The 18,586-nt window shown below is 48.2% G+C and overlaps 1 long non-coding RNA gene across 1 annotated transcript in view; it reads right to left on the minus strand.

Annotated features, from left to right (window-relative positions):
- Window positions 1-18,586, minus strand: part of LOC144167242 (uncharacterized) — a 174,435-nt gene that overhangs the window by 145,193 nt on the left and 10,656 nt on the right. The window contains exon 2 of the long non-coding RNA XR_013321897.1: window positions 4,283-4,433. This is a non-coding gene — a long non-coding RNA (uncharacterized LOC144167242). The remainder of the gene's footprint in view (window positions 1-4,282; window positions 4,434-18,586) is intronic.

The raw sequence follows: 18,586 nt of genomic DNA on the forward strand, positions 1-18,586 counted from the left end.
GACCCCATTTTCTTCAGACTCAGTGTCGTAATTTCGAATTCACTGGAGCTTTTTTCTTTTGTAGCGAGTAGCTTTATTAAAACAAAACCAAAATGATGTTTATCACATAGGCATCATTGATGGACAATTTCCCAAAATACTAGCAGTTTTGGTTTTGTTCTCTATGCGCTAGAGGAACTACAATGTGATGGCGTCAATTGACGCCACCAGGGACGAAAGGGTTAAGCCCAATGTTAACTATCAAAAAACCTTATCCGCAATCTACTTCGATCACCACTCTCGCATAAAAAAATTCATGATGAAAAAGGAATTATTTGGAATCTCCACGGTACTCACACAGAATATGCACTAGGTGTTCGTAGGCTGCCAGTTTCCTGCTTGAATCTCGCAGCCCATTTACTTCTTTGTTTTTTTTATTGGGAGCTGAAACAATCCCCAAATACTACTAGAACTATTAGTGCACAACGGAATGCACAACCTGGCATTTGGCGCCGACGGCACTCGGTGAACTGATCAAAGCAGCTAGCGTTCTGCTATTCTGGGCCAGACAGGGCGCGGGGTAGGCTTGAAAATGGCGGCGACTGCGAGAACGAACCAGTTCTGGTTGCACAGTGTCCGTAATATGATTACTTCAGTCTGAAGAGATCGACGACGGGTGCGTGCATCGAGTAATCTTACCTGCACCGTACTTGCAGTGCCATGACGCCCGAGCTTTATTCCACATATGAAACTGTCCCTTAGCGTTACGCAGACTTTTTCTAACAAGAAAAGCACTTGCTGAACTATACAATGGTCGAGTGCATTATCTCCGAAAACATATCGATGCAGGCCAGCACCACACATGAGCGTTGCGCAAGATTGCGGTGCTGCTCCAATCTTCGGTATCGTAAACCGGTGCGTCAAACCGTCCACGCAATCAAAGAAATTACAAAAAAGAAGAAATGGCCCAAGAGATGTAAGGCCTATCATCACAAGGCTTACTACGCTCCTGCAGAGCAAAAACCTCCCTCATTAGTCACCCATTATCCTGGTCCTGTGCTAACTGCGGCCAATTTATCCCCGAAAACTTCTTCATCTCATCTACACATCTGACATTCGGCCGCCCCCTGCCAAGCTTGCCTTAACTTGGGATCCCTTCTGCTACTTTTAATAACCAACGGCTATCTAGCCTTCGCATTACATGTCCTGTCTTCGCCCACTACTTTTTCTTAATTTCTACTAATATGTCCTTAACACGCGTTTGTTCCCTAGCCCACTCCGCTCTCTTCTTGTCCCTTAACGTTACACCTACCATCTTCCGTTTCATTGATATCTGAATCGTCCTCAGTTTAAGTTGAACCCTCTTAGTGGGCCTCCAAATTTCTACCCCGTAGGTGAGTACCGGTAATATGCAGCTTTCATACACTTTCTTCGTCAGGGACAATAGTAGGCTGCCATTCATTATCTCACGATGTGTGCCGAATACACTCCACACCATTCTTATTCTTCTAATAATCCCTGCCTCATGGTAGGAATCCAGGGTCACAACTTAGCCTAAGTAGATATATTCGCTGACCACTTTCACTGCCTTGCCACCTATGTGAAACCGCTGGGCTGTCCTGAGGTTACTGAGAATTACTTTAGTTTTCTGCATAATAATTTTCGCGTCCACGGTTCTACTCTGTCTGTTCCAGTGCAGTAAGCATGCTTCGTCCCCCAAGTTACTTAGCAAGGCGATGTCATCAGCAAATCTGAGGTTACTAAGCTATTCTTCATTACCCCTTACTACCACGTGTTCGTAGTCTATTGTTGTAAATACTTTTTGTAAAGAGGCTGTGAATAACATTGGAGAGATTGTGCCTCTCTGTCTGACGCCCTTCCTTATAGGAATTTTACTGCTCTCCTTACGCAGGATGATGGTACGTGTGGACCCATTTTAAATATCTTCTAGTAATCTTACAAAATGGTCACCTACACCCTGGTTCCGTATTGCCTGAATGACTGCTGAGGTTTTTATAGGCTCAACGGCTTTCTCATATTCTATGAAGGCTATATATAGGGGTTCGTTATACTCCACCATAAGAAGACCAATATTTCCCCTGACACATGACTCTTCCGTAATGTATATGTGCTTAGACATCAAACCGACTTTAAGAAGATTTGTACAAGCTTTGTCTTTGTAAACTGGATTTTCCAAAGTGAGGGTGGCAAAGTAAAGTTTGGTAATCTACGGAGGAAATACGATTACAGAAAAAGGCCTAGCTATTATGCTATTAAAATTATTCTGCAAAACTTTATATCAATCCGGCGCTAGAACGACTGTACCATTACGCCAAGTTTCTGTTACTTGCATATTTAGCTCACAGGGAAGTTTTTAGCTCGTGCGAATTACTGTGTGATGTTTATCTATGGCCATCAACAGATATACTATGGTTACACAAAATGGCTGGAACTACCTTTCTACTGGACCTACCTGGAAACAAATTGGGGCAATGAACTCCTTAGACAGTCTACCATTACGCCCCACACCTTCGCTATGATACTTCTTCAAAGAGGTAAGAGTACGGAATTTTTTTATTGTAATTTTTTTGTTCTGCCAGCAGCCAAAGCCTTTTGTTTGGGGCGACGAATAGAGGGAAAAATTACTTCTCTGCTGCGTGTGAGCTAAGCCAGCGTTGATTCAATTGGGCTGCCTGTTTGCACTAGTCTCTTAGCGTCGATCGCTTTCATGGTGCCCAGAGCACACACTGCACCCCCACCACCACATCGCACATTTGAGCGCTTTAGTGATGTATTTGTGTGGTTAGTAAACTCAGTAAACGGGTACTCCCTAGAAAGGAGTGTGGACATAATAGGGGCACATGGAGCCTGAGGCGGGCACGTACACGGATTGAAATAGACGTAAATCAGGCGACAGGACCGGCAATGGAGACCGAAATTGGATAATTTTGATGGCGAGACGATATTTAGCCGTAGACGCAGCCACTATCCCGTTGCTATATGAGACATTGCTAGAGCGCAAGAGTAGCTTTGCATAAATACGTCTCATTTCTGACTAACACTTCACTAATCAGTTAGCATCGCTGGTTGGTAGCTTGAAAACGATTTCGTATAGTCAGGGCATACAGAGCGCTGGCTTGCATAAGTCCTGATTAAGTAGTCCGCCCTATTTGGTTTACTCAGTCCCTAGTTACTCACTGCCATTGAATCCCGACAATCGCCTGAATTTGGATGTTGAGGAAAGAATCAGTGAAAAACACTTTACACCAAAGGAGAGGCAAGGTACAAAGACAGTCACTGGTGGCTGTCTAGTGACCTTTGACTGTCCTTAAACCTTGTGTCTCCTCGTGTGCAGCGTATCGCTCACCTCGGCGACAGTTCTCACAAAAAATACTACATCTTCAGAACAAGCAGCTATCGCTCTTGCGATCACCGCAACTCGAGCGAGATACATAATCAGCGACTCGAAGGCAGCCATACGTAGCTACAGCAAAGGGCGGATATCCCAAGTCGCCGCAAGAATGCTTCAACAGCTGCGAGCACCAAATTACCGGTCAACAAAACTTATATGGACTCCTGCACACGAAGGGTTACAGGGCAATGAACGGGCCCACACAGCTGCTTGCGAGATCGTCACCCGAGCAGCAGTTAACCCCCCTGCAGTGGTAACAGATCACTCAGAGAAATTCGACAGCGTCAACTCGTACAAAGAGATAACAAATTACTACAAACACAGCAGGTGCGAATTTCCAGCCGCCCACCGCACACTGAACGCTGCACAGGCCAAAGCATGGAGGCAACTTCAAACCAATACCTACCCGAACCCGCTGGCCTATAGTCACTTCCATCCAGAGATCTTCTGGTATAAGTGCAAGCACTGTGGCCACCGAGCAGACCTCACGCACATTATGTGGAAATGCCAATGAAAACCACGGAGCAAGACCCCTCTACTACGCATAGATATCAACCACCTAGAGCACTGGGAAACCCTGCTGCGCAGCTCTGATCCTCTAACGCAGCTACGCCTTGTCCAGATGGCCGAAGAAGCCGCCAGGGACCAAGATCTTCTGGCTGACTAACGCGGCAAAGAGAGTCCAAGCTCTCTACTTCTGGGCAAATAAAGTTCTTTCTCTCTCTCTCTCTCTCACCTGTTTTTTTTAACACCTTGAACCAGTTTGATGTTCTTCCAAAGGTGTAAAAGCCCGGCGAAAATCAAGCTGACGAAAAAACCCTGCACTGCGAAAGAGTACCACGCCTAAATGTTAGGTTACCCATTAGATAATTGAACAACCAGTTTACTTACTCCAAATCCATCCATGGTACTTGTGAAACTTTTAATTTCGCCACTTGTTAATTTACAAAATATGGCCGTAGAAAGCAATAGCTTAAGGAGAGGCGAGGTTTTGCTCATGTTAGGGAAATTAGCTTCGAAAATACCTTGTCAGGTGATCAGTCTGAAACAAAAGAAGCACTTTTTTAAAAAAAAAGTAAGCAGTAACACCATTGAGTACTTAATAACAGTGAAGCTGTTTCGCAAATTGGTATTTCCTGCGTCCGGAGTTAAACATAGTAAGAAAATGCCGAGCGCACGTAAGCGTGTGGATCGCGGCGACCGCCCAGCGTCCCCGCTGCAGGTGTGTCAAGACATACAAACCCACACAGGGAAATTCGCCAAGATTGCTGCGACCTACCCGCAGTTGCCGACCTACCCAAATACCGAGCGCTCTCTTGTGCGTGCGTTGGTGTGCGCACCACCCAACATCCCCGGCGCACATTTGTCAAACCAAGAATACCAACTTCGAGTGATTGGCCAAGATCGGCCCCCAAAACACTCCACCGTTTGCTGCATCCCGGATAAAACTTGCTGGGAAAGAGAAAGATTCCCGCGTTCGCCGTTCGACCGACAAGGACGCGTCATACGTCATCGAAAGACACGTCATAGAAAGACCCGTCATAGAAATACACTTCAAGGTGACGTCCAATGATTACCACTTCGAAAAAAGGGAGGGAAGGTTGCACTTATAGCAACGATGATTTAGCAAAAGGTCGTGGCGGTAGCGAAGAAGCGGGCGACACTGAACAAAGAACTGAACAAAGAATTGGCATCATATACAGAATTACACAATGTCAGAGGCACGCAGAAAAAACTGTCTCGAGGTAAGCTAGTCAAAGTTTCGGCCAGCGTTTCAGCACCAGAATAAATACGTATTCCAGAGCACCTAAAAAAATCGCATAGAAATATCATGTACTCTAAACGGCGACTTTTGCGCCAAACAAAAAATGTACCAGACAAAAAGAATATCCGCCGCAATCGTAGACTTAAACCGTCGTGATGGTCGTGAAGGTTGAGTACCGCTTCGCTAACCTCAGTTCTTGCGTTAGTGTGAGCGGCCATCAATTTTCTGCATGAATAAACGCCCAGACCAGCCCAAAGAACCTCTATATGTATCACTTTCAAATGAAACATTGTTATTTGCGTGAACTTTCTAGAGTGGTGCGTAGTAACTTTCTGTGTCATTTTTTGTCGGTTTGGTTCACGCAAATGACAGGGAGCGGTATCTTCTGCGTTACACTGCGTCTACATAAAAGCAACATGCAGCTTTCTCACCTCTTAGAGAAGAATTATAACCTTTGGCTTCTTGACCTAGGCTGTTTTTTTACAGAGTAAAAAACCTACCGGCTTTCCCAATAATTTGTGGCTAAGGCGTCTCCCAGATAAAAGCTATTTAGACTGAACACCACGGCATTCAATCAGTGTATTCTCGACAGCGCATGTAACTGGTATTTTGCCTTGTTTAAGAGTTTACCTTTCTGCTAGTTTATTGCCGGGCAAACGTTTGCTCCAAAAAAATTATTGACTCAATCCGCTTCTGTCATCGTTGCCTCTGGGACTTCTGGTGGAAGGCTAGGAAAGGCACCCGTTACATCCTATGCGCTGCCTTAAGACTGCCAAAGCAGCCCAACTCCAGCCAGCCGCCACATGCAACGTCGTTACGAGGTTTGTACCTTTTGAACACGAACCTAGTCACATGGGTAATGTATTTGTGTCAACGCCAACTGGATCTCTTCATTTATCCTTTTCTTACGAGGTCGTCCAGTGAACCATGATAGCAGGAGGCGCAGGAAAGGAAACCGAAGTGTTTTCTACACCAGTGTCATGCTGCCCAAAACAGCAGAGATGCCTAATTTTCCGTTCAACCACAGGCCTTTCCGGCGTAGGCGCCCGCATGGACCTCAAAACATGGCTCTCAATAGCTATTTCCGGCTAAGGCAACAGTATTGTATAAAGGTCTGTGCGCTTTCCTTGGCCGTGGTGGTACTCAGAACCCGACTGTGACTAATCACCTGTGAAGGAGAAAGAAGATGGCCGAGCAGCGCGCGGAGCGTGCAGCAGAATCGAATCCAGAAGCGTTCAGTGAACACCTTTGACGCGCTGGTAAAATGAGCGCGGTCCTGTGATCGCTTGGAGCTAGAAGCCAGGGTCTCAACCACTGCTGTCGCCGGAGGGCCTTCGGACTCTGAGCCGGGTTATCGACGTCTGTCTGCTGGCCCGTGCCTGGATCTGGTGACGCGCTGGGCCAGAGGGCGTGGTTCGGGAAAACACCGGCTCACAACCACCGCTGGGCCATCGAGTCGTCAACCAGTGTGCACGGTCCCTGTAGTCCGGCCGCTGTCCTGTGCCAGGACCCGACGTGGCATGACTCCTCCGCGAGCCAGCCCCGCCGTGGTACCTTGGCCAATCCTACACGCTTCGGGAGGAGACCTCGTGGGACTCCTGTGCCGACTGAACTAAGTAGGACATTTCCACTTTTGCTCTCTATTACGAACAGTTTTTTTAGCCTGTTACCGCATTTACCGCACATCACATAGCCCCGGGTTTAAGAAAATTTGTTGGAAAGCAGCAACTATTCTACAAAAAGAAGAGTCATTTGGAGACGCGGAGAAGTTCTGGTGGAGCACGATAAAGTCCACAGTTCACGACAGCAGAATCAGTCACAATAGGGCACTTAAAACGCGAAACGCAAGCATAATGATATGACAAAAGCACGAAAATACGCCAAGACCCATAATGACTAGTTAAACAATAAGTTTGGAGAACACACTACTAAATACACCAGGAGGACTTGGGGTTTTCATTTCTACTATTTAGTCAGCACCTAGAAATTCGGTGTCCTTCATAAACTCGACAGTGAAAGAGTACTCTCGTAGTATCAAGCTCCAAGAAGACTAGCGCGTGAGTGGCTTGACTCTTAGATCCTAATATTCTGGAGTAGCCGTCAGGCGAGCGTGTACTGAGTTCTTGAAATGGTTTTTGTGACTACGTAGTCGTTTCATTGCCGTATCGGAAGGCCCCTTTTGCGCCACGACCTTGGTGTTCTTGTAATACCTAGACGTTTCCTGTGAGCGACCTTCTGACTTGTTAAGGATGATTCTGGAGCATACGATTGGTTCATCGCCGCGCCAAGGTATATTTTGCGGCCGGGTCGCTGCCCTTGAGGCAAAGGCGCATTTAGTTCTAATGAGACAGTTTTGCCTTGACCTCTGTCCTCTCCGCGAATGTCTGGTTTTCGGACCGCGTTTAGGCTCCATGAGCTGTAGCCAGACATGCTGTTTTGGTCTGGCGGCAACTTAGCAAATTCTGGGTTTCACGTGGGTTGGCACCCTGGTCGTTGGTCTCTCGAAGCGATGCTAAGTGCCGCGTTGCACATGCGCGATGGCTTTTTGTTCTCGAACGCTTCTGAATCATGAACGTCCTGGCGTTTGGTTCGGCGGGTTGGTCGTACTCCTGCCCCTCCTGACAACGCCAACAGGTGTCACACGCCCTGAGAAAACGTCGTACGTCTCGACGCAGGTCTGGCCAGAAATACACTTGCAAAACGCGGGGGGTCGTCCTTCCGACACCTTGGTGATGCGCGATGATGCTCTCATGGGCTACTTGAAGGATCGGTTCCCCGCAGTTACTTTGGAAGGGCCACGTTGTGCCTGTGGCAAGCTGGTACAGATGGTACAACACGGTGTCTGATTTTACAAACGAGTACTTTTGTCCTTTTTCAAATGAAAAAGTCTTTCTCAACTTCCGAAAACAGCACCAGAGGGTCGGGTCTCGTCGTTGTTCGTCAGCCAACTCTTCTCTTGGGATGTCGCAGCTGATTGAAGACACAGTTAAAGGTGTAACCTCTCCCTTTTTGTCTTTGCGACAGCGGAACCCAACCGATCGGTGGGGAGCTGGGTGGCTGTTGTGGCCAGTGCCATACGCGGGCCATGATTGCCTTTAAGCTGCCAGTCGGGATTTGGCATGTGAGGTTTCCTCACACCTGAATTGTTACCGATCACGACATCATACATTAGCTGGTCCAGGCAAGCGGCGGTAACCTCGCCCACAAAGTACGGGGTCTGGACGTAGATGTGGGCCTCCGGGAGCTTCTTGACTGTCCCGTCGAAGAGCAGTAACCGGGTAGTTTTTCCCGTTAACTGGGTTTCTGCGACCAAGTCTTGTCGGACAAGAACGGTATTGCTACCCGTGTCACACAAAACAGTGACAGGCTGTCCGAATAATCGCCCTTCGACTACTGGCATTCCTAGGCAAGAAAATTTTTTCACGACGCCACAAGAATACTTGGTGCCCCGATTCTCATCGTGCTTGTCGTGAAGCTTTACACAGCGCTGTTGAGCTTTCCAGGTCTCAGTGAGGGCACAAGCAGCAACCTTCTCTGTTATACTCAACCCATGTCCTCAGTGATCAGTTTTAGGCCCGTGGCGACCACAGTTAGCGCATCGTGCCTGCTCCGTAGTGGAGTTACGGCAGTCTTGAGCATGGCGTCCTGTGCGGCTTCACAAAAAACATTTTGGTGGCGCTTTCTTTTGGGCATCTCCAGTGACTCTACTTGTATCGCGGGCGTCATTGGAGACCTTCCCGAGGTTCGACAGGTTTTGCGCTTCCAGGAAACGATCCGTCGCCCCGGCTAGATTGTTCAACGTTTTGTACTGGCTTTCTACTAAGAAAAGCACACATTTGGGACGGCAGCAGTGGATGAATTGTTCCTTGATGATATGGTCACGGATAGCATCGAACGTTTTCTGAATGTTCGTCATCTCTATCCAATGGCCAAAATAACGGGTGAGTCTCGCTGCAAGCGGTTTTCTTGTTTCACCATCCTCCGCCTCCGCTTTCCTGAATTTTTCCTGATAGCCCTGGGCTGTAAACCGGAAACTCTGGAGCAACGCCTTTTTCACTTTAACGTAGTCAAAAGAATCTTCTGCGGTCATTCAGCCAATAATGGTAAGAACCTCTCCACTTAAGCACATGCTTACAGCAAGAGCCCATTTGTCTTGCGGGCATTGCTGCCCTGTTGATTCGCGTTCGATTCGTTGCAGGTATGCGTGCAAGTCGTCGTGCTTCTTGTCAAACAGAGGAAGCATTTCCTGCGCGTTGATCGCATTCGTAGTGGCAAGAACTTCATTTCCCGCGGCGGCAATCATTGGGTTTGCACCGCCATCTTGGAGTCGAATTGTTCAAAGTAGCAGTTCTTTCTCCCTTTCCGCAGCTTCTTTTGCTCTTTCCGCAGCTTCCTTCTCCCTTTCCCCGGCTTCTTTCGCTCTTTCTACAGCTTCCGTCTCCTTTTCAGCTGCTTCTCGGTAGCTCCCCTCTCGGCGGCCCTTGCGGCCCGCTGCTCACCACGTTCGCTCTCTACCCACGACCTAAGCTCTTGACCCGAGAGCCCCAGCTGAGTTCCCGCCGCAATATAACTTCTCAATACTCATGCTTTCTAGCTAACGTTACAGGCGCGTTCTTGGATTACCGACTCCTTTCAGCGGGTGTTAAGGAGCCTGGCGGGCTTGCCACATTTTGTCATGAAGTGGCCTAGGACCAGCTAGAGAGTCGCGAGTCGGTAACTAGTACGTGCGCAAGTAGGGATAGGTTTATGCATGGAAGGTGAGAGCAGAAATTGAGAGAGTAGCGGAAACACAGAGAGGAAACAACACTAAAGGAAAGTGCGTTAAACGCGGTAACATACTAAAAAACATTTCCCTATAGAGAGCAATAGTGGAAATGTCCTACATAGTTCAGTCGGCACAGCAATCCCACGAGGTCTCCTCACGAAGCATGTGGGATCGGCCGAGGTACCATGGCGGGGCTGGCTCGCAGAAGAGTCTCACGCCACGTCGGTTCCAGACACGGGACAGCGGCCGGACGTAAGGGACCATGCACTGTGCTTGACAGCTCGTTGGCCTAGAAGCGATTGTGAGCTGGTGTTTCCTCGAACCGTGCCCTCTGGCCCAGCGCGTCACCAGATCCACCCACGGGCCAGCAGACAGACGTCGATAACTGGGCTCAGGGGCCGACGGCTCTCCGGCGGCAGCAGCGGTTGAGCCCCTGCCTTCTAGCTCCAAGCGATCACCGGGCCGCGCACACTCAGCGTGTGGGATTGGCCGAGGTACCACGGCGGGGTTAGCTCGTGGAGGAGTCTCATGTCACGTCGGGTCCGGACACGGGACAGCGGCTGCACGTCAGGCACCGTGCACAGTGGTCGATGGCCAGCGGCGGTTGTGAGCCGGTGTTTTCCCTAACTGCGCCCTCTGGCCTTGCGCGTCACCAGATCCAGGCACGGGCCAGCAGACGGGCGTCGATAACCGGGCTCAGCGGCCGATGGCTCTCTGTCGACAGCAGTGCTTGAAACCCTGGCTTCTAGCTCCAACCGATCACAGGGCCGCACTTACTCGCGTATTGTGTCAAAGGTGTTCGCTGAACGCTTCCCAATTGGATTGTTCTGCACCCTCCGCGCGCTCCTCAGCCCTCGTATTTCTCCTTCACAGGCACGTCATCACACCGACAAAAATACCCCGTGGCCCTTTCCTTTTTCTTAGACCACTCTATAGGTAGACAAACCACGCGAAAGCAACGTGCAAGATGCTCTTGGGGAACTTCTTTTCGCGTATCTTGCGTTTAATGGCGACTTGCTTCGATTTTGGTGTTCAAGTAGTTTTATTTTCAATAGACTCGCAACTAGTGACTGAGGTGTGCGACGTTGAAAGGTGGATTAGCTTTTATACGCTCTCCTCGACAGTGACTGGCGTTCTCCACCACCAACGCATCAAGAGTAGTGCTTGAAAGAAGTTTCTTAAGAGGGAGTAGTGTAGTGAGGGAGTCGGTGTAGTGTGATGGACAATCTGCCGAAAGACTGGCGCACGAGAAAGCTACACGGGAGAAGTGGAGACAGAAAGCAGTTCCGAACTTCGTTAGCAAGACGGTACCCCTTGCGGTGTAGGCCAGAGGCCACCACGACACCGCCGCGCACGCCCGTTGTCTGCCCGATGAGTGCCTGGTCAGGCGGTGGGGCAGAGCAAGGACCGCGAGGCCTCGTTGCAGAGTGGGCCTTACTGTTATCGTGCCACTAGGCAGCGGCCACCGCCACTTTCTTCGCAGTGGTACCATCATCCGGTGTAGAGCTTCGCTGCCTGCAGAGCTCATAATTCTTAGTGTACACTCAGTAGTGAAATATTTTGCAAACAGTTCGTACACGAATCTTTTGTGCTCATTTTCAATGCCTTCAGATATCGGATAAGCACAGAAAAACGTATATTTCACTCTACGTCAGTTCTTTTGTCCCATCTTTCAGATAACCGAACTTGTCATCACGGCGTATAATGCCTGATTGAACGCACAAGTTTGTTTTGGCCCATTCTCGCCTTACGTTGAAGCCAGAAGTTCGTTACAAACAGCTCTAGTATGGCACCTCAGTATAGCTACAAAGTCATATTTCGTGTTTTGTATCTGCACAACAACACTAATAAGGCAACAAATTTTCGAAGCAAGTGATTAAGAGCAATCTTGACTTCCATATGTGAAAGTTGGGAAGAAACCATGATGACTTTTGTTTATATTAGCTCACAATAAAAGGAAAAGGTGCGATCTATCTAGAAGTGAAGTACATTAGAAAATGAGCCATTTATTCCAGTTCGCTCGAAAATGCGAAAAGATGACGCATAATACTTCAGAAATTGAACTCCGTAACAAGTTTTGGAGGCGAAAAACATGACCCGCATTTGGGGTATTTATGAAGCTGTGAGAGTTTTTTTTTTATATTTTCTTGAAATATGTTTTTACAAAGAATTCCTTCCAAAACCTGAAACAACGTTAACTCGTTTAAATGTATGCCATGTTTGCGCAGAAAAAGAACTACTGTGATAGCTGAAATAGCTTGTGTTTTACAAAGTAAAAAGTTTCCAATTTCGCGGTATCCTCCAACGCATCTGTAACCAGAGCCGGATGTAGGATTTTTCAAAGAAAAGATTTTTGCCGCCAATTAGGCCCAAATTTCGTATTCTCTGTGCACAAGGAGCCATACATCAATTTTTTTTTAAAATACAGAAGTCAATCGGCCACACCTTCACCACCTCTAGAGGAAGCACCCCTAGCTATAGCCAAACGCTGGGCGAGAAATGGGCGGCTGAATCGTCACTACTCCCTCTATTTGTTTTTCTTAATATGTGGCCAAATTGCCTAAAGTTGTCTTGGAAGTTGCGCGACTGTGATTGGTAATTTGTCTTTACTCTCTGATAAACTACTGAACAATTTCATGTCATTTCGCTTATAATGCAATTTCTTAAGCCGGCTCGGTACGTGATTTAGTCGAACCGGAACTGAATCGGAACGATATTATTTCTCCGCACCCAAACCTTAATCGAACCAGTAATTTTTCCGTTCGACAACTGGCTTAAACAAGCAGCAGCACATGCGTCTCATGGTTTAAAAAATGAGCCAGCACAGAATAAAAGCGCAAGAATCCCGGCAAGCGCTCGTAGCACTTTTGTTTCTTACTTGGACTCTCCGCCATTAGCACTGGAGGAAAGTTTGGAGGCACCCCCGCGTTTCTTTCCTTCTATTGCATCACCCAAACTCGCTTAGGGAACCAGCAAGATTTACAACAAAGCGGTGTGATTCAGCTATACAACATTGCCTTTTCGGTAAATGCGGCTCTGGAGGGGAACTTTCGAGTCGATGGGGATTAACACGTACTATGGCAGTCTCACTTGATTAGAACACGGGAGGGCGTGGAAACAGCGCCTATGCACGTTGCGAGGGCAAGGAGACTACAGATCTCGCCGCGCGCATAGCGTCATCCGGCTGCAGCACGTCGTGGGCTACTTGCAAACAGCCACCGCTGAAGCAGCTCGAGTTACAGTTGCAGCCGTAAACGGCAAAAATAAAAGTACTGGGACGATGAAAAAAAATTAAGAGATTTCTTTTACGCGCAAACAAAACGGTTCATGCACGGAAGCAAGAAGAAATAGCGGGTTTTTTCCTACGACGTGCATCGTCATTCTGCAGCGTTGAAGATTGCTAGCATCAGCCGTCCTGCGAGCAGCGAGACAAATTGCAGCGGCATAGGCGTAGCAATAACGTCAACCAATGTGGCTGAAGAAACTAAAGTGCAGTTTCTCGAATGTCCATTTGGAAGCAAAACAAAAAGCATCTATAAAGCAGTCCTCGTTGGCTCAAGTGAACCATGACTTGTCCTGATAATTTCTGTAACGCACGTATGGAACGGCGACGAGCCTCACCGAGCTAGCGTACACTGGTGTATGCTCACCCAAGATTTGAAATTGCGCCCTGACATTCTTTGCAATCTTCCCGCTGAAGGAGACGTGCCCTGCGGCACGTGGATGGGATATTTGTACTAGATCACTTGCGGTATATCGACTGCGGCAATATGCTTCTGGTGTTAATATAGAGCGCTGCTGCTTACACAAGAGGCATTTAACAGCGTAAAAATGCTTGGACCCGGAGTTGTACGAATAACTTAAGATTTATCATTAGCTGCCACGGCGCCCTTTCAACAAATTTTGCGGATAAGAGCGGGAACATTTCTGGCGGGCTTCGCTCCACAACTTCTAATACTTTCACTGACGCCCAGACGAGGAAGTTGCGTGTGTGTTTTCCATAAAACATTGTCTAGGTTCTTCCCCGATGTGAGCTGTGCTAGGCAGTAAAATATATTTTTTTATTCGAGAAGCAAGCTTACCCGTAGTGCTCCTGGGCTGGGGGGGGAGTTCACTGCACAACTTCTTATCGCAGGTTAGCTAGCTTCTCCAGTTTAACAAAGATCTTCCTCAACCTGCAGTAATCTAGTTGTACCGCGAGCAATTGCCAGCAGATGACAGTAAATACACGAATTAAGAAGGAAACTAAAAGCTACTGTTATTTAAAATATTGCACAATACGCACGAAGACACCAATACTAGGGAACAAAAGCATCACAAGGCCGAGATTCGCTTTTTTGGCCTAAAACAAAGTTCGTAATCAGCGGAGATTCGTCCATAATTACGCCCACAAGGATAAAAGTTCTGAAGATTGCCACAGCCGTGTTATACAATGCGCGTGGTGGTCGCGTATTGTCAGGCTCATAGATCATTGAGAACATTCCACAGTTCGCCGCGACAGCTCGGGCTATCGTTCTTCGCGGCTGAAGATTGCCGGTGCGCGAGGTATGAAAAGACCGCGGTTTGTTCTTGCTTTTCTGCATTATCCGTTTTGTTTGTGTGTAAAAGAAATCGCTTAAGTTTTTGTCCAGCGCCCGAGTATTTATTTTTGACGTTCGCGGCGGCAACTGGCAATGCGGACTTCTTCTTTAGCGGAGGCAGCTCGCAAGTAGCAGACGACGCGCTGCCACCTGATGATGCGATGCGCGTGACGAGATGTGTACTCTACTTCCCCGCGGAATGTGCATGCGCGCTGTTTCCACACGACGCCGTCAGGATGATCGGTTAGTAGCTCGCGCCACGCGCCCCGTGTTTCCACTAAGTGTGACCGCCATAGTACTTCAATTGATACCCGATGTAGCTTGGGGTATTCGTTGAGGGTGCCTATTTCACCATCTAGTGCTATTTTATATATACATATATATATATATAGGAAATGAGGGGCTCGTTGAAAATAACACAGAAATAAGGGTTGGCAGTCGAGAAAACCTCGGAAAGCAAAGGGGAGGATGTGGTAGATCATTGAAACAGATTAGGAATTTGGAAAGAAAGAAAGAAAGTGAAGAAAAATTGCCCGCCAGGTGGGATCTGAACCCACGACCTCCAGAATACCGGTCTGGTGCGATAACCACTACGCTACCGGCGGGGCGATTTTCCCATTCACTTTCTGGGGTATTTATGTTAGGTATGTTTGTTTCCTGTGCTTGGGGGTGGTAGCCAGCGCCATTCGGACTAATCGGGGTGAAGGGGACCTTCTTTTTAACCCCCGGGTCGTGACTCGAGTGTCTACGACATGTCCAGAGTGGTCGACCAGCTTTGAACCCTCTAAAGCTCCCTTTGGCAACAAGACTGCCAGAACAGAGGCCCTCGCTGTGCATGTAGCGAATCAGAATAGGAAATGAGGGGCTCGTTGAAAATAACACAGAAATAAGGGTTGGCAGTCGAGAAAACCTCGGAAAGCAAAGGGGAGGATGTGGTAGATCATTGAAACAGATTAGGAATTTGGAAAGAAAGAAAGAAAGTGAAGAAAAAATGCCCGCCAGGTGGGATCCGAACCCACGACCTCCAGAATACCGGTCTGGTGCGATAACCACTACGCTACCGGCGGGGCGATTTTCCCATTCACTTTCTGGGGTATTTATGTTAGGTATGTTTGTTTCCTGTGCTTGGGGGTGGTAGCCAGCGCCATTCGGACTAATCGGGGTGAAGGGGACCTTCTTTTTAACCCCCGGGTCGTGACTCGAGTGTCTACGACATGTCCAGAGTGGTCGACCAGCTTTGAACCCTCTTAAGCTCCCTTTGGCAACAAGACTGCCAGAATAGAGGCCCTCGCTATGCATGTAGCGAATCAGAATAGGAAATGAGGGGCTCGTTGAAAATAACACAGAAATAAGGGTTGGCAGTCGAGAAAACCTCGGAAAGCAAAGGGGAGGATGTGGTAGATCATTGAAACAGATTAGGAATTTGGAAAGAAAGAAAGAAAGTGAAGAAAAAATGCCCGCCAGGTGGGATCCGAACCCACGACCTCCAGAATACCGGTCTGGTGCGATAACCACTACGCTACCGGCGGGGCGATTTTCCCATTCACTTTCTGGGGTATTTATGTTAGGTATGTTTGTTTCCTGTGCTTGGGGGTGGTAGCCAGCGCCATTCGGACTAATCGGGGTGAAGGGGACCTTCTTTTTAACCCCCGGGTCGTGACTCGAGTGTCTACGACATGTCCAGAGTGGTCGACCAGCTTTGAACCCTCTTAAGCTCCCTTTGGCAACAAGACTGCCAGAACAGAGGCCCTCGCTATGCATGTAGCGAATCAGAATAGGAAATGAGGGGCTCGTTGAAAATAACACAGAAATAAGGGTTGGCAGTCGAGAAAACCTCGGAAAGCAAAGGGGAGGATGTGGTAGATCATTGAAACAGATTAGGAATTTGGAAAGAAAGAAAGAAAGTGAAGAAAAAATGCCCGCCAGGTGGGATCCGAACCCACGACCTCCAGAATACCGGTCTGGTGCGATAACCACTACGCTACCGGCGGGGCGATTTTCCCATTCACTTTCTGGGGTATTTATGTTAGGTATGTTTGTTTCCTGTGCTTGGGGGTGGTAGCCAGCGCCATTCGGACTAATCGGGGTGAAGGGGACCTTCTTTTTAACCCCCGGGTCGTGACTCGAGTGTCTACGACATGTCCAGAGTGGTCGACCAGCTTTGAACCCTCTTAAGCTCCCTTTGGCAACAAGACTGCCAGAACAGAGGCCCTCGCTATGCATGTAGCGAATCAGAATAGGAAATGAGGGGCTCGTTGAAAACAACACAGAAATAAGGGTTGGCAGTCGAGAAAACCTCGGAAAGCAAAGGGGAGGATGTGGTAGATCATTGAAACAGATTAAGAATTTGGAAAGAAAGAAAGAAATTTTTTCTTCACTTTCTTTCTTTCTTTCCAAATTCCTAATCTGTTTCAATGATCTACCACATCCTCCCCTTTGCTTTCCGAGGTTTTCTCGACTGCCAACCCTTATTTCTGTGTTATTTTCAACGAGCCCCTCATTTCCTATTCTGATTCGCTACATGCATAGCGAGGGCCTATGTTCTGGCAGTCTTGTTGCCAAAGGGAGCTTAAGAGGGTTCAAAGCTGGTCGACCACTCTGGACATGTCGTAGGCACTCGAGTCACGACCCGGGGGTTAAAAAGAAGGTCCCCTTCACCCCGATTAGTCCGAATGGCGCTGGCTACCACCCCCAAGCACAGGAAACAAACACACCTAACATAAATACCCCAGAAAGTGAAAGGGAAAATCGCCCCGCCGGTAGCGTAGTGGTTATCGCACCAGACCGGTATTCTGGAGGTCGTGGGTGCGGATCCCACCTGGCGGGCATTTTTTTTTCTTCACTTTCTTTCTTTCTTTCCAAATTTCTAATCTGTTTCAATGATCTACCACATCCTCCCCTTTGCTTTCCGAGGTTTTCTCGACTGCCAACCCTTATTTCTGTGTTATTTTCAACGAGCCCCTCATTTCCTATTCTGATTCGCTACATGCTTAGCGAGGGCCTCTGTTCTGGCAGTCTTGTTGCCAAAGGGAGCTTAAGAGGGTTCAAAGCTGGTCGACCACTCTGGACATGTCGTAGACACTCGAGTCACGACCCGGGGGTTAAAAAGAAGGTCCCCTTCACCCCGATTAGTCCGAATGGCGCTGGCTACCACCCCCAAGCACAGGAAACAAACATACCTAACATAAATACCCCAGAAAGTGAATGGGAAAATCGCCCCGCCGGTAGCGTAGTGGTTATCGCACCAGACCGGTATTCTGGAGGTCGTGGGTTCGGATCCCACCTGGCGGGCATTTTTTCTTCACTTTCTTTCTTTCTTTCCAAATTCCTAATCTGTTTCAATGATCTACCACATCCTCCCCTTTGCTTTCCGAGGTTTTCTCGACTGCCAACCCTTATTTCTGTGTTATTTTCAACGAGCCCCTCATTTCCTATTCTGATTCGCTACATGCATAGCGAGGGCCTCTGTTCTGGCAGTCTTGTTGCCAAAGGGAGCTTAAGAGGGTTCAAAGCTGGTCGACCACTCTGGACATGTCGTAGACACTCGAGTCACGACCCGGGGGTTAAAAAGAAGGTCCCCTTCACCCCGATTAGTCCGAATGGCGCTGGCTACCACCCCCAAGCACAGGAAACAAACATACCTAACATAAATACCCCAGAAAGTGAATGGGAAAATCGCCCCGCCGGTAGCGTAGTGGTTATCGCACCAGACCGGTATTCTGGAGGTCGTGGGTTTGGATCCCACCTGGCGGGAATTTTTTCTTCACTTTCTTTCTTTCTTTCAAAATTCCTAATCTGTTTCAATGATCTACCACATCCTCCCCTTTGCTTTCCGAGGTTTTCTCGACTGCCAACCCTTATTTCTGTGTTATTTTCAACGAGCCCCTCATTTCCTATTCTGATTCGCTACATGCATAGCGAGGGCCTCTGTTCTGGCAGTCTTGTTGCCAAAGGGAGCTTAAGAGGGTTCAAAGCTGGTCGACCACTCTGGACATGTCGTAGACACTCGAGTCACGACCCGGGGGTTAAAAAGAAGGTCCCCTTCACCCCGATTAGTCCGAATGGCGCTGGCTACCACCCCCAAG

The sequence above is a fragment of the Haemaphysalis longicornis genome, unplaced genomic scaffold, assembly GCF_048455015.1.
Source record: "Haemaphysalis longicornis isolate Haplotype H1 unplaced genomic scaffold, Haemaphysalis longicornis Haplotype H1 scaffold_2, whole genome shotgun sequence".
Classification (NCBI taxonomy): Eukaryota; Metazoa; Arthropoda; class Arachnida; order Ixodida; family Ixodidae; genus Haemaphysalis; species Haemaphysalis longicornis.